Here is a 22,818-nt window from a genome sequence, read left to right as displayed (position 1 = left end):
CTTCTGGCCATTTTCTATATATGTGGTGCTGGGGAATCGAACCCAGGGCCTCATGTATATGAGGCAAGCTCTCTCGCCACTAGGCCATATCCCCAGCCACAACCCAGTGCATTTTTAAAGAAAGTTGAAATACAAGATAAATACACTCAAGCACACAGAAGAGAGACATAGATGTTCTGCCTGGGTTTTGCAATAATGGCCTGAATACTGGTCTGTGGACCAGGGAGAGACAGTGACCAAACAAATGTCTATCACTCTGCATGGCTCAGTAGAAGCCCTTGATCACTTGTTTTTGGGTTGCCTTATGCATACACGGTTGGGAGGCAACAAGGGGGGATGCAGAACCCTGCCCTTGTCTTTAGTCATCTGTGACTGGAGGTGGAGCCCCTATAGGTCCCAGGGCCTTCTCAACCCTGCACTGGCCCAGATTCAGAGCTCCGAGTCTAACCAGCAGGAACCCGGGCCCCGTGGGAGAGTTGTTGCTCCCTGTGTCCACAGCTCCTCATCTCTCTCATTGCTGTGTCTCCGGTATGAAGTAGTTTTCTCTCTCCCAGTCTGCCCATGGGTGAATTACAATCTGAACAAAATAAGCTCATACCGTGTTTGTCAGTGTCTTTGACCTTATATTTTTCTTTTCCCATGTTGTTTAATTCCCACATTCTTCTACCCTGGTCTTTTTGTCTCAGAACCCAGTCTAACACTGAGTAAATCTTTAGTTTACTCCATGCCCAAATAATTGTGTATACATATGCATACCAACATACAGATGTAGGGGTTTTGTTTATTTGTTTTGTTTTTGTTGCCAGTCCTGGAGCATGGACTCAGGGCTTGAGCACTGTCCCTGGCTTCTTTTTGCTCAAGGCTAGTACTCTACCTCTTGAGCCACAGCGCCACTTCGGGCTTTTTTCTATATATGTGGTGCTGAGGAATCGAACCCAGGGCTTCATGTATACGAGACGAGCACTTTACCACTAGGCCACATTCCCAGCCCCAGATGTAGGGGTTTTGATCATAAAGGCATGTAGAAATAAGGTCAATAGGACTTCAGCATATTATGCCTTGATCTGATTTCAGGGTTTGAAGGAGAAAATGTGTCCTCAGGCCTTGCAGCCTAGGATGATAATCTCTGGCTTTTTTTTTTTTCTTTGTGCTAGTCCTGGGAATTGAACTCAGGGCCTGGGCACTTGAGCCACAGTTCCACTTCTGGCTTTTTTGGGTGGTTAATTGGAGCTAAGAGTCTCATGAGCTTTCCTCCGCAAGCAAGCTTTGAACTGTGATCCCAGATCTCAGCCTTCTGAGTAGCTATAATTACAGGCGCAAGCCACCAATACCTGCTGGTAGTTTTTACTTCATTCACTTCAGCAGAATAAATGACATGCTGTTTAAGCTATCTTAAGTCATTGTTGAACTTTCAGTGAAAAAGAGAAGACTACCTCACAGCTGAAGAGAGCACAAAGTTTATTTGTTCCCTCCTTTGAGACCACCCATTTCATCTAAAAATAATCGAACTGATCCACACACACACTAGCCCAATGAAATCTCAACTCTTTTGTTCCCAAGTGATGGTGATGTGGAAAGACAAGAAAGTAAGCTTGAAGAAAAGGCTGTCTTTGTCATTTCAGGATAGCCTTGGGCATTATAGAGAGCTTTATTAGAGCCCAAACTTTCAAGTTCTGTTAACAAATTGGGCCTTCCATTTCTTGCTGCCTTGTGGTCAATTACAAGGGTTCTCAGAAAGCCCATGGAAGATTCATTTGATTCACAAGTTGTTAACACTCATCATAGTGGTACGACTGTGGTAGAATGCTAGTTGATTGACTATTTTTCCCTGACAACTTCATCTAGTAAATTGTTTACATATGAATTTTAGCTACACAAGTGGGACAGGAATTTGGGTGTATGGTACAGTGGAGGGCAGGAGGATGAGACAGAAAGGGAAGGGAAAGGTAGCAGAAGTGGGAAGAAAAGGGAGAGAAGAAGAGATGGAGCAAAGTTTGGTAGAATAACAACTTCTTGGTTGATCTTAATACCTTGGGAATGGTAATGATCTTTAGTTGAGTGAAGACAGAAAGCAACACTAACAGGAAGACAGAGAAGCATCTGAGAGATGAGAGTAAAGCACGGTTATTAGATTATCTGGAGGGAAAATCCTGAGAAGACAGCCTGATCCACCTTTGAGGGGAATTACTCATGTCCTAACACACACACACACACACACACACACACACACACACACACACACACACGGACCATTAATGTGTTACCAAGTGACAGCTGATGTGCTTAGAGATAGATGCTTATCTTAGTCCATTTGAGCTGCTATAACAAAACAATTGAGACTAGGTGGCTAATAACAGAAAATTATTTGATACATTTCTGTAGGCTATAAGTCCAAGAGCAAATTTTCAGTGTATTTTGAGTTTGATGAAGGGCCTACTTCCTGGTTCATAAATGGTATGTTCCTGCCACAATCCTCAAATGGTGGAAGGGCAGAACAGCTCTCTGAGGCATCTTTTATGTTGTATTTCCAATTCATGAGGGCTCCACCCTTATGACCTGACCACCCCCCGAAGACTCTACCTCCAGTGTGATGGAAATCACATTGGCTAGCTCTCAACATATGACTGGCTGGCTGGGCAGGTGTGTGTGTGGTGGTGGGGTTAGCACTCAATCTATAATGTTTCTTAGGAGCTATTGTTCTTTCAAACACTACAGATGAAAAGAATGCAGTTGGCACTTTCTTTTGCTTTAAGTTGGCTTTGTAAGATAAAATTAGAACATAAAATTGGCATACTCAAGAAACATCAATTTTTAATAAGTTTATATTGAAGAGTTTTTGTAGATTTCCCTTCTGCATGTATTTTCCTTCCCTGAGCTCATTTTTATGGTCTTTTGAAGCTTAGAAAATAAACCACTGAATGACCAACCTCATTTCCTCTTGGCATTCTGGTGATCTTTTCCTTAGTGTGGCCTTAGGCTCTAGCAATGTGGCAGTCCGAAGAGCACAGAACAGTGGTTGTGATAAAGTAGTTTGAGAGAGGGGAAGGTTTTACTTAAATACAAAATGAAGAACTATCCCAAGAGTGATTTGTTTTCCTTAACAGTAAGGAATTTGAAAGGTAGCCTATTTTCCAAATACTTTCTGCTGTAGTTTGCATCTTGAATGTCTCTCATAGGCCCATGTGTTAGAGGATTGATTGTCAGACAGTAGTGCTACTGGGAGATAGTGAAATCTTTGGGAGATGGGGCCAGGTGAAAGGAAATTATGTCAGTGGGATTGTGACCAGAGCCAGGATATTGCGACTCCTGTCTCCTCTTGCCTGGGTTCCATGAGATGAATGGACTTCTTGTCCCACACACTCCAACTGGTGTTCTGCCTCAGAGCAGGCAAAGGAGCAGGATAAAGCAGCTATGGACTGAAACCTCTGAAATTGTGATGCATGATAAATCTTTTTTCTCCTTGTACACTTCCATAAGTCTGGAAAGCATAACTTTTAAGGCTCCCAGAAACAGGTGTGTGCAAGGCCCAGTCAGAGTCTACACCTGGACAGCTCTGATGGAGATCAGGACCTGCCATGATTGACCTGATGAAATGTGAGGCTGATGGCATTCTGTGGATACCAGAGCAAATCAGCTCTAATAATACCAGGCAAGGTAGAGTGTGAGGTTTAGCAAAGAAAATCCTCATGCATGGGGAAAATGCATCAACGGGTATGACATAAGTGATGCTGAATCATCAAGGTATATTTTGCAATGACTAGAACTCTTTTTATCTAGAATGGTAAGATTTAATGAACGAAAGGCCAGGATCTGATTTAGGAATTCTTCATTTATATTGTTAGTAATATTAATATCTCCATACAAATATTAATACCCCCCCGCCTTCTTTTCTTTTGGTTGGTAATAGAGCTTGAACTCAGGGCTTGGTGACTGTCCTGAGATTTTTGTGCTCAAGTCTGTACTCTTACACTTTAAGCCACAGTGCCACTTCTGTTTTTCTGGTGGTTAATTGGGGATAAGAATCTGATAGCCTTTCCTGCCTGGGCTTGGTTCTAAATGTAATCCTCAGGTCTCAGATTCCTGAGTAGCTAGGATTATAGGCATGAGCCACTGGTGCCCAACTCATATATAACATCTTTATAAGTATGATGCACACAAAATGTAGTTAACCCCTTTTAAGTGCATAATTTGATGGCTCTTAGTAGAGTCAGAGATGTGCATCCATAACTGCAATCAATTTTAGGATATTTTCATTAGCCCAATTTGGTGTGCTGTACCCACAATCACATTTAAAATCACCCTTTCACTCCCCAGCATAAGTACCCATTAACCCAACCTACTGTTATTATAGATTGCTTTCTTCTGGGAGTGGAATCATACAGTATTTGTCATTTTGCCACTGGGTTATTTTGTTTTGCTTGATGTTCTCAAAGTTTAAACATACTATAATATGTATCAGAATTATATTTCTTTACAAGGCTGAATGATATCCCACTGTGTATAAGGACTTAATTTAATTCATGTGTTTATGAACACTTGGGTGTTTTCTACCTTTTGTGCGTGCGTGCGTGTGTGCGTGCATGCGTGTGTGTGTGTGTGTGTGTGTGTGTGTGTGTGTGTGTGTGTGCTTGGACTTGAACTCATGGCCTGGGCACTGACTTAGAGCTGTTTTCCTCAAGGCTAGCCACAGCTCTACCTCCAGATTTTTGATGGAGATTAGAGTCTCATACACATCCTGCCTAGGTTGATTTTGAACTGCAGTCCTCAGTTTGCAGCCACCTGAGTAGATAGGATTACAAGTGTGAGACATGAGTGACTGACATGTTTTATTTTCTTTTGACTATGATTAATAATGTTCTAATTGTGATCAATGCTGCTACAAACATGGATATCCAAGAATCTGAGTTTTTGTTCTTAGTGTTTGTATGTACATCTGCAAGCGGAATTTCAGGATCAAGTGATAACTTTTTAGCCATTAGAGAAACTGCCATGTTTACTTCATTTATTAAAAATTAAAAAAATAATCATTATTATAAAAGTGATGTACAGAGCGTTTATAGTTATATAAGTCAGGTAACGAGTACATTTCTTTTTTGACAATGTCACTCCTACCATGTTTCCTTTAAAACAAGAAGTTTCTTTATGATTTTTAGTGTAAAAAATAAGCAGAACAATTTTCCAAGTCTCTTTATCCCTCTTGCTTTTCAAGCTGAGTAATGATGCTATACAACACTTCCTTTGCCAGGCACTGGTGGCTTATACCTGTAATCTTAGCTATACAAGAGGCTAAGATCTGAAGATCAAGGTTCACAGTCCGTGTGGGCAGTAAAGCCTCCCAAAATGCCAGAAGTAATGCTGTGGCTCAAGTGGTAGAGTGCTATCCTTGAGCAAAAGAAGATCAGGGCCACAGCCCAGGCCCTGACTTCAACCCACAGGGCTGGCACAAAAACAAAATAAAATAAAACAAAACTAAATACAAAACAACAAGAAAGCTCTATTTACAGCACCAGTGGCTCACACCTGTAATTCTAGCTACTCAGGTTGCTAAGATCTAAGTACTGTGGTTTGAAGGCAGTCCAGGCAGGAAAGTTCATGAAACTCTTATCTCCAGTAAACTGCTCAGAAAAAAGACTGTGACTCAAGTGGTAGAGTGCTAGCCTTGAGCACAAAGAGGCTCAGGTCAATGCCCAGGCCCTGAGTCCAAGCCCAAAGACTGGCAAAACAACAGCAACCCCCCCCCCCATTTTCTTACTATTGGCTCCTCTACCCCATTATAAAAGAGGACAACACAATCCAGAAAATTATCTTAATTTGTTATAAAAAGCAAAGTGGGAGGGAGAAATCCTCACATTCACCACATTAAAATCTGATGGTGTATCTCAAGGAATATTGAAAATCCTCTTAGCCCAGTAATGGTTTATAAGGTTCCAAAGATTGCTTGATCCTAAATAACACAGCAAAAATAATTTTAGATATAGATTAGGAACAAAACCTCAAAGTATCTTTCATGTAAATGTCGGCATTAAGCCAGTCTTGTCTTGCCCCTTGAATCATTTATTTAAGCGGGCAATAATAAAAGGTGTGAGCAATTCACTTGTAAGCTTGGGAAGATTTCTGTGCGCATTGACCTTTTAGCGTGTACGTCTTGACATGTGAGCTGTTCTTACCATTTCCTGTGAGATATGGTGCGGCCAAGGGGGTCAGGCATGCTAATGATAAAATTACCATTTACCTTTTACCTGGCAGGCCCAGCGCCTGACATTATAAATGTAGGTAACCTTTCACCTGAAGCTCTCTTCCGTTCTAGGGGGAGATGGTGTGGGAATGAGTATGTCAGGGAGGCAGAAGATGTGTGGGAGAAGAAAAACTAAATCCAGTGCATCTTCCCCACCCCCCATAACAAAAACAAACAAAACACCTCTTGTCAGCTTGGATAAAAGGTGATCTGTTCTTGATTGTGAGCAAAGAAGCCTGCCTTTGTCATCTGGGATTCTTTTCAAAGCATAGTCATTGGTTTGGCTTTTTTGCTAAAGCTGCAGATAATCTGTTCAATGGTGACCTGCTTTCATTGGTAGCTGTCATTGGTTCCAATAGGATAGCATTTCTGGGTATAGGGCATAGTTAAATAATTAGGGACCAATTTGCTTTACAGAGATACATATTTAATTTGATTTAGAAGAAAGGCAAACTCAGAGGGCCACTGGTCAGAGAAAGAGTTAAGAGGCTTGTGGCAGCATTTTGGCCAAGTGATGCAAGTTTCATGAAAAACAATGTTTAATGACAGCTTTTTAGGCTCACAGTTCAGTGCTGTAAAACTGGTCATTTGATATACTTATTGGTCAATGTTTAAAGTGTCATGAGATTATGTAATTACATGTAAATCACAGTTTAGCTAAATACTTTGAGACTAGCCTAAGCTAAAACGAAAATGAGAATGCTTTTGTTATTATGTATTAAGGTTTTGTATTTAGTATTTGTTTTCTGGCAATGTTAAGAGTGGAAAACAAGAGGAGGGATAGAAGATTTGAGGGAAGGGAAAAGAAGAGGAGAATGTGTGTGTGTGTGTGTGTGTGTGTGTGTGTGTGTGTGTGTGTAGTGGTGATTTGGATAGGAAATGTCCCCTACAAAGCCTTCTAAAAATGGTGTTCATGATCTGGATCCCAAGCTGTTTGGTCCAGTCACAGAGATGACTAGATTGTGAGGACTCTGACCTAATCAATGAATTAATCCCCTGGTAGATTAATACTTTGATGGCTTTATTGGAAGGTGATAGAAATTTTTCAGAGATTAGGCCTAGTTGGAAGAAATAGGTTATTGTGGGGGGTGTCACTGGGGACTATTTTCCCTCTCTGTTTTGCCCTGCTTCCTGGCCACCATGAGATGAATATCTCTGTTCTACTACTCTTTTTTTTTGTTTGTTTTTTGGCCAGTCCTGGGCCTTGGACTCAGGGCCTGAGCACTGTCCCCGGCTTCTTCTTGCTCAAGGCTAACACTCTGCCACTTGAGCCACAGCGCCACTTCTGGCCGTTTTCTGTATATGTGGTGCTGGGGAATCAAACCCAGGGCCTCATGTATACAAGGCAAGCACTCTTGCCACTAGGCCATATCCCCAGCCCCTGTTCTACTACTCTTGACTACTGTAGTTCTCTGTTTCATTACAGGTCTAGAAACAACAGAATCTGCTGACTATGAAATGAAACATTTGAAGCCATGAACTAAAATAAATCCTTTCTCCTTTTCAGTTGTTTCTCTCAGGTATTTGTCAAGTGGGGAAAACTGACTAACACAAGGGAAGAGGGAGGGAGTCAAGGATTGAGGAAGGAAAAGAGGAAAGAGAAGAGGAGAGGACAGAGAAGCTGAAGGAAGGAACAGGTGATGGGAAAGAGGAAGGATGGAGGGAGGGGAAGGGAAGAAAATTTAGGGCAGAGTGGCTTCATAAGGGAGACTGAGGCAAGTGGAGAACACATTGGGCTCTCCTAATCTCAGCCCACATTGCCATCTTGGTAGAGATGGATAGTTAATAAAGAGCTGGAGTCCAGTAGTCTTTGGCTTCTGCAAAGGCCTCTTTATAAAGTTGTCCATTGAGATTTTATGACATTTATCTGTTTCTCATAAGAGTACTTTGAGTACATAAGAGTATTCTTAAGTGTGTTTCTTAAATAATGATAATTATATACCCAAGAAGTATAGCCCAGGTATTTAATGTGTGCACTTAATGTGTGCACTCAAAATTTCATACCTGGTAGTTGTCACATAGAATAAATCCTCAGCCACAAGATCTCATTATGCATGTGGTCTAGTGAGGAGATATGATTTTTTTGACCATTTGCAGCATATTCAAATGAAAGCTGGTGCTAATGAAATTATCCTCATGTAATTAGATATATGAAACAATGTCCCAGGTTGGTTCAATGACATGGTTGGACTGTTAATTTTTATTCTTTCTAGGCTCAGAGAGAAATCTCTCTGAAGATTTGTGCCATAAATAGCCCCAAGAACGAGCTGATTTTGGAATCAATGCTGGACTAAAACCAAAGCTTGCTATGACATTGTCTTTGGGAAAATTAAATCTTCCCAACCTTTCTCTGGAAGCTAGTGGCGAAGAACAGAGCAGGCAGAAAAAGCTTTTCTTTAAAATACTGGGGTGCCAATCCTGTGTTGACAAGCTCCCTGTGAGACTGTCCTTCAGCCTGAACAAATCATCAGCCCTTTCTAGACCTAGTAGATCAGGTTTCCTTGCCTGCCTTTATTTTGGGAATCAGCCCCAACTCCTGGAAACTAGAATCACAAGAATCCCATTTCAGTTAGACAAAGAGCTCAGCCATGCATTCAGTCATCAATTTTCTTCATCCTTTTCTGGGTTTGGAGCAGTAAAGGAGTGAGATGTGGTTCTATGTCAGCTAATCATCAGGGTTTCATCTCCTGGTCTTGCTCTTTGCCTTGGGGAGGATGAGTGTAGGTAGCAAAAGGGGTCAGGCCGCCATCCTTACTAAGTTTCCAATTACACCATTAACTTTACTTGGGTAAAATAAAATGAGTGAAATCATTTGCAGATTCCTAACTTTGACACACACTGAAGTATAGATGCTGACAACCCTTTAGAATGGGGTAGAGGTAAGGAATCTGCCCTCTGTTTAGTTTGGTTGGCGCTGAGAATTGAACTCAGGGCTTCACTCCTGTTAGGAAAGTGCTCTACCATTCCAGCAATGCTTCCAGCTTTTTCACTTTTAGTTTACTTTTCTGCTAAGTCTTGTGTATTTTCCCAGGCTGACTTTGGACTGAAATCATCCAAATTCCATCTCCCAAGTAGCTAGGATTTTAGGTGTGTGCCATCAGGCCCAAACTGCTTTCTTGTCTAATTCCACATCTACTTGCTGAGATCTTCTGTTTTCCTTCTTGGCTCTTGTGTGTTAAAAACAACTATGTTTATATACTTTGAGATCTTCTTCTCCTAGGGACGAAGCCTACCAGCACAGCCTTGGAAAAAAAGGTTTCTTATCTTCATGTAATGTCTTTTGAGCAGATTGTTTATTCCAGAGGATCTTTTATGGTGGCGTGTGTGTGTGTGTGTGTGTGTGTGTGTGTGTGTGTGAGAGAGAGAGAGAGAGATTGTATATTCTCCTAAGAAGATAGTCTCAATGTTAGCAACATTTAGATAGTCTTCAAAGTCATTCCTTCCAATGTTTTACTTGAGTCATTCCAGGAGTAAGTGAAGTTACTCTTCTAGACTGCACCAGGTGGATTATTTGGCTCCTTGACAGATAGGTTTATATACTGAAAAGATCAACAAATGTGTGGAAAATTCCTGATTCTCACCAGCCAGTCAGGCCTTGCTCTTCCATTCTAAAGAGTTAATGCATTTTGTAGACTTGAATATGAAATTAAATAGGCATCTGTCTTTAGGGAGGCAGATATCTATACTTCAGAAAATGTTTATTGACTCTTTAGGTTGAGACTAACATTAATCATGCAAAAAGGCAAAGACAGGCAACTCTACTCTGGTGGCAGGAGACACGGGAGGTGGTTTTCTTTTTACAGTAAGACTTGATGTCAACACTTTTTGGAAAATTAATCAATAGTCAAATAACTCAAGTGACAGATTGATCACTAGCTGAGACTTATGTTTGTAAAATACCACACAGCACTTTATTTTCTTTGACATTACTTAAGCTTCTACTGATCTCATCACATTTAATTTCTCCTTTCCCATCAGTTTCTAGAGATAGAAAGACAAACTTTAACAAATGTAATTCAGCTACTACATTGAAAAAAAACCAAAAAACTTTAAGCTGGGTGATGGTGGCTCACACGGGTAATCCTAGCTACTCAGGAGGCTGATATCTAAGGGTTATGATTCAAAGCCAGCCCAGGCAGGAAAGTCTGTGAGACTCTTATCTCCAATAAACTTCTCAGAAAAAGCATGAAGTGTTGCTGTGGCTCAGGTGATAGAGTGCTAGCCTTGAGCACAGAGAAGCTCAGGACAGAGTTAAAGCCCCAGGACTGACAAAAGAAACCAAAAAAACCCAAACAAACAAATAAAAAATTTGAGACTTATCACTAATGATCCATGTATAATTTTATCATAGAAAACAATGTCATACATTCCATATAAGATAAGGATAGACTTTTTTTTTTTTTTTTGCCAGTCCTGGGGCTTGGACTTAGGGCACTTAAAGTACTGGACTTAGAGCACTGTCTCTGGCTTCTTTTTGCCAGCACTCTATCACTTGAGCCACAGCATCACTTCTGGATTTTTCTGTTTATGTGGTGCTGAGGAATCGAACTCAGAGCTTCGTGCATGCTAGGTAAGCACTCTACTACTAAGCCAGATTCCCAGGCCCTAGACATATTTTTTTTTCAAATTTTTATTATCAAACTGATGTACAGAGAGGTTACAGTTTCATACGTTAGGCATTGGATACATTTCTTGTACTGTTTGTTACCTTGTCCCTCATACCCCCCCCTCCCCTTTCCCTTCCCGCCCCCCCCCCCCGGAGGTGTTCAGTTCACTTACACCAAGCAGTTTTGCAAGTATCGCTTTTGTAGTTGTTTGTCTTTTTTTACCCTGTGTCTCTCAAATTTGGTATTCCCTTTCAATTTCCTGCATCCAATACCAGTATACATGGTTTCCAATATACTCAGATAAGATTACAGAGGTAGTGTAAGTACAACCACAGGAAGAGGATACAAGAGGATCATCAACAATAGAAGCTACGGTTTCACATGGCATGTTGAAAGTCATTACAACAGTGATATAACAGTCGTTTCCATAGCATGGAGTTCATTTCACTTAGCATCATCTTATGTGTTCATAAGGGTATAGCTATTGGGCCTTGTGATGTTCTGCTATGACTTGCCTAAACCTGTACTAATTATTCCCAATAAGGGAGACCATAGAGTCCATGTTTCTTTGGGTCTGGCTCACTTCACTTAGTATAACTTTTTCCAAGTCCTTCCATTTCCTTACAAATGGGACAATTTCATTCTTTCTGATAGAGGCATAAAATACCATCGTGTATATGTACCACATTTTCCTGATCCATTCGTCTACTGAGGGGCATCTGGGTTGGTTCCAGATTCTAGCTATGACAAATTGTGCTGCGATGAACATTGTTGTGCTGGTGGCATTACTGTGATTTTGTTTGTGGTCTTTTGGAAAGATACCCAAAAGTGGGGCTGCTGGGTCATAGGGGAGTTCTATATTTAGCCTTCTGAGGAATCTCCATACTGCTTGCCAGAGTGGCTGAACCAGTTTACATTCCCACCAACAATGAAGGAGGGTTCCATTTTGGCCACATCCCCTCCAACAATTGTTATTGTTAGTTTTCATGAGATATGACATTCTTACTGGGGTGAGATGGAATCTCAATGTTGTTTTGATTTGCATTTCTTTTATGGCCAGTGATGTAGAGCATTTTTTCATATGTCTCTTAGCCATTCTCATTTCCTCATCAGAGAAGTCTCTTTGTAAGTCTTTAGCCCACTTGATGAGGGGGCTATTGGTTCTTTGTGGTTTTGTTTTGGAAGAAGGTAATTTTTTTAGTTCTGCATATATTTTAGAGATGAGGCTTTTGTCTGTTGAATGTCCGGTAAAGATCTTCTCCCAGTCTGTGGGCTTTCTGTTTATCTTGCGAGCTATGTCCTTTGCCATGCAGAAGCTCTGCAGTTTGATGCAGTCCCATTTGTCCAACCGTTCTTTGATTTGAAGCATTTCTGGGTCTTTGTTAAGGAAGTTCCGTCCTGCACCAAGGAGCCCAAGTGTTTCTCCTACTCCTTCCTTTAGTGTTTTCAGGGTGTCTGTTTTGATTTCGAGGTCTTTAATCCATTTGGAATTGATTTTGGTGCAGGGTGATATATAAGGATCTAGTTTTAGTTTGTTGCATGTGTTGAACCAGTTTTGCCAGCACCACTTGTTAAAGAGGCTATCTTTCCCCTAGACATATTTTTAAGGTCTTTTATAGATTATAAAAATTATAGATTTTATAATTGTATAACTATACAATTATAAAAATTGTATTTTATTATGTTATTACTTTAGCTCCAACATTTGATCCAAACCTCCACTTTTAGCTTTTTGTTGGTTATTGGAGAATAAGAGTTTCTTGGATTTATCTACCTGGATTGCTTTGAATTAGGATCCTCAGAACTCAGGTTACTGAATAGCTTGGAAGTAGATGGATCAGGGTTCAAATTCCTATGTCTTCTTTTCACTGGTTGCCTTGCACTGAAAGGACTTCCTGGTCTCTGGAAATCTCCAAGTATAAAAAGGAATCAGAGAAGAGTTTGATTGTGTGACTTGGAGGAGATAATGAATTTTTTACTTGGCATAGACTGGGCCCTCAGAATGCTACTGTGTGGCACATTTATCATCACTACTATAACTCCTATGAAGGCTCTGTCAGTCAACATTGTTTTCATATTAAAATCTTTATCACCAGAAAAAAAGAGAAAAATCCTTTAAACAAATGATGCTCAAAATGATGATCATAGAGAGTTGGAAAATCCTATGACTTTCTATCCTTGAAGAAAGAATAGGGGCTGGGGATATAGCCTAGTGGCAAGAGTGCCTGCCTCGGATACACGAGGCCCTAGGTTCGATTCCCCAGCACCACATATACAGAAAACGGCCAGAAGCGGCGCTGTGGCTCAAGTGGCAGAGTGCTAGCCTTGAGCGGGAAGAAGCCAGGGACAGTGCTCAGGCCCTGAGTCCAAGGCCCAGGACTGGCCAAAAAAAAAAAAAAAAAAGAAAGAATAAATGTTGGACAGTGTAGCTTGTGAGACAATGTATATTATAGTATACTCTAACTCTTAAGTGTGTGTGTACCAAACTGACCCTTGGACCAATGGCATATTGAAGTTATCAGACATCCAACTGCTAGATAATTCTAAGCTTCTATATTCTGTGTCAGTAGATAAGCCAAAACATAGTACAGAGAAGTTATAATCCCATCAGTTCCTTCACTTCTAAGTGATGAGTGTTACTATAAGTAATTACAGTAAATTATGTTTCATGAATATTGTCAATTATAATATTGATAGGGAAAATTGGTTGATGTTTCAAATTTTCTTTGTACTATTTCTTGGCCTTGGAGAAAAATTTGGTTTTAAGTTGACAAAATTATTTACTTCTGCGTAGGCTATTGGGTATTCAGTGCACAGCGTGTATCAGTCTGTGAGAGCTTCAAGCTCCATGCTTTATAGGGAGAAAATTTGCATATCTGGCTCAAGCTTCTGTGAACCAGAAATCACTGCTGAGGTCAAAGTGAAAGTAAAGGCAATCTTGTTTGGATACAGAGCAGATTTGAAAATCAGAATACACAAGCTCAATTTAGAAACCAAAGGAATGTTCCAAGGGGGTGGGGTAGGAATGCAGCTTTTATAGCAGAAAGGAGCTGGAGGAACAGCTGGAAGACAGTGGCTCAGCACTCCTGGAAAGTGCAGCTCTGATTCCTTCAGAGGTAGGCAAGGACTGAGCAAGCTCAGTGATGGGAAACAGATGGAATCACAGTGGGCACACATTTTTCAAATGCACTGAAAATCCATGTCAAGGACAAGGTTGTCACTCTGGAATCTTTCCAGGCCCATGAGTTATAAAGTACCAAAAAGGATTTCATTTTCAGTTGTTCCCTCAGATCCATGCTGTCAGTTGTCCCTTCCAAGGAAGCGTCTAGTGCTTATGAAGGTGTTTTGCTCCTCTTTGACCATTTTGCAGCCATTTTGACCTTTATTTTGTCATTATGTATCAGATAGGATTTTGCAGAGATATGATGGGCTATGTAATTTGGGAGGCACAATGCAAAATGAATGCTGTGAATAATTTCAAGATGGTGACAGTGAGAGGGGTCCTTATGAGCTTTAGGGTCTACAGAGATCACACACACAGTCAAGAACTTGGCCCTAGGGATGGGCTGTGTTCCTGTGGTCACATCTGAGACTGTCTGAGACCTCATCTTGATACACATCAATGATTACCATGGCAGGAAGTCATAATGTCACTGAACACTGTTAGTTTCTTAGCGAATAGTATGGCTTTACCTAATTAGCATAGGAGGGAAAATTCTTTCTTTTTCTATACTTGGGACACAAAAGGAAATTCTTGGGGAATAGTATTGGTAATCACCCTTGACTTTCAGCATGTCTTTTGTGTTGGAGCCAAACCTATCCAGAGAGAAAGAGAAAGACTTTCTGGGTGGGAGAGAGGCCAGCCAGTCCAACATCTGGAGGCAGAGATATACAGGTTGTGTGCAGCCATGGCACATTCGATGCTGTTGAGGTCCTGCTTGTAGCCTTCCATATTCACTGTACTTGGGTTTTCTTCTGAGCAACAGAGGGCATTTTCTTAGTCTAAAAATGTCAGAGTGAAGCTTCAGGAGCAGCCTTAGGTCTGAGACATATTCTATACCAAACTTCAATCTTGTTTCCCATCCCCAGTGATGGGCATCTGCTTTGTTCTCATGACTCCATGTTGCTCTTCCATGGCCCACTGACCACCCTCCCTGGAGACCCCCTCCTGTTTCTCAGGAAAATGTCACCCTTGACCTTATCTGAGAGTGCAGGACTGTTGGCATCAGAAGGGTGCCCCTACCATAAAAGTAAGACAATGAGTACATTTCTTTCTAACACTATTACCTCCTCCTTCATTTTTTCTCGCTTACCCCTCCCTACTCTTCTCCCCCAAGTTGTAAAATTCATTTCCAAGATAGTATCTAGTATCATTGTTGCATCAATTCATCCTTTGTCCTGCTGTTTCTGTAATTCCTTTTCCCTTCCATGGATCAGATAAACTTATATGGGAGACAAAGGGTACAGAAAACTAAAACAGAAAAAAATAGAAATAACTGTACACAGGACATAATAAAAAACCTCTTGTTTCCAATTTTTGGATTTCATTTTGATACACATCATTATATATGGTCCTATGCACTTAGAAATTGGGCTATCTGTGATCCCCTACTAAGAATATGATAGACATATTCTAGTTGTTACAAATGAGGGAAATCATGCAACCTATTTTTCTTTGGGCCTTGCTTGCTTACTTAATATAATTTTTTCCCCGGTCTTTCCTTCTGAATGAGGAAACGTCATGGGCCTCTGTGTTTAAAACGTGGTCTAAGCTTCAATCATTGTGAAGTAAGTAGATCACAGGGCTCTGACTTAATAGGTTAACACACTGATAGATTCTTACTTTGATGGTACTATTGGAGGTAGAGTCTAGTTGAATAAAAAGTCAATGGAGGCATATTCTTGGGGACTATATTTTGTTCTAGGTCCCTTCATTTTTCTCTCTCTGATGCCTAGACATCACCTGATGAGCACCTTTTGCCTTCCACACCCTCCTGCCACCAGGATATTCAGCCTCATGAAACCCCAGAGCAATAGGGCAAGTAACTGTAGAATGAAACCTTCAAAGTGTGAGCCAAAGTAAACCTCTCCTCCCTTAAACTTTTTCTTTCAGGGTATTTGTTATGGCCATATAAGGTCTAACACACTGACCTCATCTGAAAACACAGACTAACCAAGAAGCAATGTTTAATATACTCGAACACTCCATATCTCAGTCAAGTTGATATAAAAATTAACCACTGAGAAGGGAGACCCAGATGTTCTTAGCCTGGGAACAGGACTTTGAGTGCCACTAACTTTCTACCATCTTCCAGACTATCCCAGTGGAATTGACTGTCAGTTGCCCAATGGCTCACCCCTGCTCTACCAGGGACCCATTGTCAACTTCCTTTCTTGCCCTCATTTGCCCTTCCTCTGATATTCTCTGCTTTTTCTCATGTTCTTTCCTGGAATTGTTTTCCAAACAAAGTTCTTGTGCCCAAAGTGAGTTTCTGAGGCCAACCAATGTTAGATATTAGACTACCATTATGTCTGAGACTAGATTACTTCTGATCATTGTGTTGATTGAACAAGAGGATGGTTATTGTCTTAGGAAGATGCTTACATTTTTATGGATATAAATGTGATCAATCCTATAGTATTTCCAGTCTTAACACTTTTATTGTTACCCTCACAGCCATTGAAATGCATCAATATTATCATGTTCGGTAGTTTTCTATGCAGTGTGGCCATTGTCTGTTTTCAAGCTCCCCAGGAATTTAGTCAATAGTAAAGGCCACTGGCATAAAACAAATCTGAAGCCAAGGGTCATGGATAAGTGAGTTTGCTACTCAAGCAGTTCTGCTTCAGAATCCACCAAGTGTGCAAGAGATATGCAAAGCTCTCACTGGTCCAGGGGAAAAAAATCTGAAAGGAGAAGAAAATCCTCAAGACTCCATGTGCTACCTTTTAAGTACTGAGTTGCTTAAAATATCACTCTGTATATTGTAATTTGATGTGTGAAGTTCCAGCAGGCATTTACAATTCAGATCCCATTCCTAAGAGATTCTCATTTAGGGCCTATTCCTGTGATTGATTTCCAGCTTTCTTCATTGACGGACGCCTAAGATCATTTGGTAAAGTGCACGTAGATGCTCACAGAGGCAGTGTTTATCATCATTAACTTAATCATTTGCCAGTGTTGGCATGTCCTAATGTCCCCAGTGCTCCGGCAGGACACCCTCCCTTCCTTCCTGCCCTTCAAAGACTTGGTTCTCCCTCTCCCCTGCAGCACCCCCATGTGAAAATTTCCAAGTATTTTTTCCTGCTCATCACTACAATGCATCTAGCAGCAAGAAAGGTGGGGGTGTTTGGGCAGACAACAGAATTATTAACAAGAACAGAAGAATAGAAATAGCTTCTCTATGCTGGCAAGTAGTCAGGAGGGGAGGCAGTGGGAGGCTTGCTAACAGCTTAAATGCAGGTGCCTCTCAGGGTGTGGATGGTGTAGCAGTAGCTTGCATGGTGGGTGCAGTCCCCCTTGCTAAAGAAGAAAGGACTCTGCCTTCAGGCTGCTTACCTGTGGGTCTACCTCTGGGTTTACAAGGGAAAGCCCCACATTGCTACTTTTGAAAGGAGAGCCTCCAGCAAAGATGCAAACTGGGGCTGTATTCCTCTTGTTGCTGATCATGGAAGTGTGTACCTCTCTTCTTTCAGTATATATTCTAAACACTCAACTGATTTGCAGTATGACCTTAGGCAAGATCCTCTTTCTCTTCCTCCTTTTCCTCCTTTTCCTCTTCTTTTTGGTTGTTTGTGGGGCTGAGTGCTGTCCTTGAGCTTTTGTGCTCAAGTCTAGTGTTCTACCACTTTGATGGGCAGCACCACTTCTGTTTTCTGACGAATTGTAGATAAGAGTCTCATGGACTTTACTGCCTAGGCTGGCATTGAATGGTGATCCTCACATCTCAGCCTCCTGAGTAGCTAGGATGACAGCACAAGCCACCAGCCTGCTTTCTTTTCCTCCCGCCCTTCCTTTCCCTTCCCTTCCCTTCCCTTCCCTTCCCTTCCCTTCCCTTCCCTTCCCTCCCCTTCCCTTCCGTTCCCTCCCCTCCCCTTCCCTTCCCTCCCCTCCCCTTCCCTCCCCTCCCCTTCCCTCCCCTCCCCTTCCCTCCCCTCCCCTTCCATTCCCTCCCTTCGCTTCCCTTCCCTTCCCTTCCCTCCCCTCCCCTTCCCTTCCCTCCCCTCCCCTTCCCTCCCCTCCCCTTCCCTCCCCTCCCCTTCCCTCCCCTCCCCTTCCCTCCCCTCCCCTTCCCTCCCCTCCCCTTCCATTCCCTCCCTTCGCTTCCCTTCCCTTCCCTTCCCTCCCCTCCCCTCCCCTTCCCTTCCTTCCCTTCCCTTCCCTCCTTCTCTCCCTCCCTCGCTCTCTCTCTCCTTCTCTCTCTCTCTTTTTTAAGATAGTGCTTCTCATTATAGCCTAAGCTGGCCTTCAATTTGGTATCCTTCTGCCTTGACCTCCCATGGGCTACAATTTCGAGCATGCACCCTGCCCAGTTTCACCTTTTTAGATTTTACCCCTCTCCTCTGTTCCTCCATATATGACCATTGCACATTTTTTATATGACCAGGCTATAAAAATTATAAAATGATGAAAGCTCAGTATATTATCATGAGTGTGCCACACATTATTGTCAATTTTTTTTTTTCTTTTTTGTTGATCATAAGGCTTGAACTCAGGACCTGGATGCTGTCTCTGAGCTTTTTTTTGTGTTTTTTTTTTTCTCTCTTAAGGCTAGCAACTCTACCACTTAGAGCCATAGCTCCACTCCTAGTGGTTAATTGGAGATAAAAGTCTTACACACTTTCCTGCCTGGGCTGGCTCCAAATACCCAGCCCCACTATTGTTAATCTTACTTCCCACTTTAAAGGTATAGCTGCATTCATGGCTTTTGCAACTTGCTTCACTTTTGCTTAGTATTTCACTGCATCACTAAATAATCTTTTACTGTGATTTTAGTGTGTTTTTCTTATACAGTTACATTTCTTAGTGTCTCCTATTTATTCCACCTAGAAAAAAATAATGTTGAGGGAAATCTCAAGATACAAAAGCGCTTTTGTAATAAAGTATCAATTGTCTAAAATATGTTTAGGAAAAGAACAATTTGAAATACTAAGTTAAGACAGACATAAGAGCTCATGTCTGTACACATGGCTACTTAGAAAGCTGAGGTTGCGAAGGTCTTGGTCTGAGTCCAGCCTAGGTTTACAGTTCTTTTTTTTGCCAGTCCTGGGCCTTGGACTCAGGGCCTGAGCACTGTCCTTGGCTTCTCTTTGCTCAAGGCTAGCACTCTGCCACTTGAGCCACAGCGCCACTTCTGGCCGTTTTCTACATATGTGGTGCTGGGGAATCGAACCCAGGGCTTCATGTATACTAAGCAAGCACTCTTGCCACTAGGCCATATTCCCAGCCCCAGGTTTACAGTTTTTGAGAATTCATCTCTATCAGTAAGAAAAGCTTAGCATGGTGGCTCATATCTGCCATTCCTGCTACGCTGGAAGCATAAGAAGTGCCACACTGTAGGCCCCACACTACAGGCCTGCCTGGGAAAAAGGCAAGAAATTATTCCAAAAGGATCTCAACTGGCAGAGTGCTTAGCTAGCAAGGACAAGTCCTTGAGTTCAAAGCCCAGTACTTCTCCATCCCCCCCCCCCCCCCATTAAGTTAATATTGTTTTCTCAAGTGCTGCAATGATTTGTCCTTTTGAAATGTTTCAAAAAATTCCTTACAAAAATTTCTCCTCCTGCCCCATGTCAGTGGTTCACACCTTTAATCCTAGGTACTCAGGAGGCTGAGATTTGAGGATCATGGTTCAAAGCCAGCTCAGGCAGGAAAGTCCATGAACTCTCATCTCCAATGAATGACCAAAAAGAAAAAAAACAAAGCTAGAAGTGGAGCTGAGGCTCAGGTGGTATAGTGCTAGCTTTGAGCAAAAAAATCTCAGGGACAAAACCCAGACCCTGATTTCAAGCCCAGGGCTGGCACACACACACACACACACACACACTTCTTATCTTGACACTTTCCAAGGTTCTGAATGAATAGATACCACTTTTGAATTAGGAAAGTATAAGCTTACTTTTATGGTATGATCATCCTTGTTAGGATTAGGACTGAAAGAGACATGTGAGTAATAAATACAGAAGTAGACAAAGAAGAGGGGAGTAGTGAGGAGGAGAGAGGAAGGGAAGGAGAGAGAGACAGAGAGAGGAGAGACAGAGGCAGACAGAGACAGATAAGAAAAGGAAGAGATGAGGGCAGCTGGACACAGGACACATTTTGTTTGAAGTCCTCGGACACATTATTTTTAGACTTTCATTCTTGGATTTTTACTTTTCTCAGCAGTCCAATACTGGACCAGAAGACTCTAAGAAGATTGCTCTTGTACAACCAACTACTCATAGAAGAGCACAATATCATCAGCATTGAAATAGCAATAAGTTCCTGGAGAATACTTTTAAAATATATTTGCATGTTGATAAATGAGTCACTAGATGGCGAAGCTCTGGTATTTTAGGAAAAATATATTTCCATATATGCCTATGCATCTCTCTATGTATGGAGTCCTCTTAAATCAATCAATGGCATACCAAGTTTCCATGCTGAGGACCGAGGCTGTCCCTTTGTCCCCAGGGTGAGTCCATTGCTCTTCTGGAGACAGAACCCAGTCTTTGTCAGATTGGCAGGCGGATTAGGCCATGAATATGCAGAGAGCAGGGTGAAGGAAAGACTCCCCCCATCTATAATGACTGAATTACAATTTTAAAATGGAATGAGTTAGATAGTTATTATCAGTGTAATTATTCATACATGTGCCTAATTATTCATAATTATTCAGAAGCATATTACTTCCCAGATTGCCATAAGTGATCTCAGAGGCCAATTACAATTGGATTCTGGTCATAAGACTGACTCTGCCTCATGGAATCCCGAGTTTGTGGTCTCTGGCCTGACAGCATTGGGAGCTCATTGTGTCATCTGGACCTTTAAATACACACAACAAACCTGTAGCATTAAACCCAGCTGACTTCAAAGCCCTCTTTGTCTCCCCCCACCCCTATCCCCAGCTTCTCTTATTTGGGTTTGGGCTGTTCCTTCGAGGGCACACACTGCTGCTGCTGCTGTTTAATTAGGACTATCTTGTTGTCATTCGTTCATTTGATATCTTAATAGCACTGAAGAGCTTGTGTAGAAAAACAGACAGGCATGGAAGGACCCCCATGTGGGGAGAAGCCAGGAGCACCCGACTGTCCTTAGGCAGACACTGAGATTTCTCATAAACCCAGATGCCTTCACCGGCTGGGGGTGGTAACTCAACAGCAAGGTACAGCTCACTATCTCTCACACACATCTTTCTTCTGAGGATCATTGCAAAAACCATGTTGCCTCACAGCACATTCCCCATTTTTCTAGAACGATTTCCCTCTGCTCTTCCATGTGACAAGACTTTCGTTCGGACACGGCTCAGGCCATCTCACTGTCTTTGTGTGGAGTTTCTCAGTAACATAAGCTTTAGCTATGAAGCCAGGGCTCACTTTCTCCTTTTTTCCCCCCTTCTCTCTCCCTGGAAAACATTACAGCAATTACCATATTGTGGGGCGGCATTATCAAGTGCAAATTAGCATATAGATTAGTTCTGGGGGGCAGGGAGGAGAGGTGGGTTAAGGTCTTTAAAATCACGTCTAGTTATGCTAGTCAGAGCGAGGCACTGCAATCTTCCAGGCCGTGGTCTGCCTCACCCTGTGCTCCCACGGCTGTGATGGGTGTCAGCGGGAAATTCCAGAGGGAACACAGACAGCTGGGTTATGATTGTAACTGAGATGCGCCTAGGACGCGGGCAGCGCAAGAAATTGAAGATTTGGTTGGTGCATTTGAAGATTTTTCACCAGCTTTATAATTTCGACTAAAAAAGCCATGATTTGGTCATGAAGATCCATTATAGTTAATCGGAATTATTAAATTCAGTTTTTGCATTTGGTCCACAAAGTGAAAATGGCTCCAATAGTACTTACAAGGGTAAACAAGAGACAGAGAAAAGAAAGGAGGGCAACTTAGAATGGATATCTTAAAAATGATCACATATATCAACAGATAAGATGCAATAAGAAAGCTGGGTGCCAGTGGGCAGACCTGGAAGCCTCACCATAGAAGGCTGAAACAGGAGGATCATGGTTTGAGGCCAGCCCAGGCAGAACAGTGTGAGAAACTTCTTTCTCAGCCCACAACCGGGCACAGTGGCACATACACCTGTCATTCTTACTCTGTGTGTGTGTGTGTGTGTGTGTGTGTGTGTGTGTGTGTGTGTGTGTGCTGATCCTGGAGCTTGATTTTAGGGCCCGAGTGCTGTCCCTGAGCTTTTTTTGCTCAAGGCTAACAATCTACCACTTGAGCCACAACTTCACTTCTGGCTCCTTATTTTTTTTTTCTTTTTTCTTTTTGTAGTTAATAGAAGATAAGAGTCTCTCATGGACTTTCCTGACTGGGCTGGTTTGAACTGTGATCCTCAGATCTCACCCTCCTGAATAGCTAGGATTGATTACAGGCACAAGCCACGAGCCAACTGCATCCAGCCCTCACAACATTTTTTTAACCACTATCTTTCCACATGTCATTTGTGGTGCATGGTAGACACACAGCTTTTACTTAATTTAATTAGTTAAATTTGATATGGCTCAATTGAAATAGATATAAAAAATCACTTAGGGGCCACTGAAAACCCTGTGTTAAATAAGTAACTTTCTTTCTAGTAAATAATGTCTTAGTAACATGTACAACTTAGTAATATGTACAACACACCATACATTGTTACAATTAGCTCATATTCTCCTAAAAGAAAAGAGACCCCTAAATTCTTTTGTGAATTACTTCCTTTACTATAGCTGTTAAGGAACAAGTAGGCTTTGACTGAGATGTAGGAGAGATTGCCCCCACAAAAATAA

Source organism: Perognathus longimembris, chromosome 6, assembly GCF_023159225.1.
Source record: "Perognathus longimembris pacificus isolate PPM17 chromosome 6, ASM2315922v1, whole genome shotgun sequence".
NCBI classification, from domain to species: domain Eukaryota; kingdom Metazoa; phylum Chordata; class Mammalia; order Rodentia; family Heteromyidae; genus Perognathus; species Perognathus longimembris.
Note: the sequence above shows the minus strand (reverse complement) of the source record.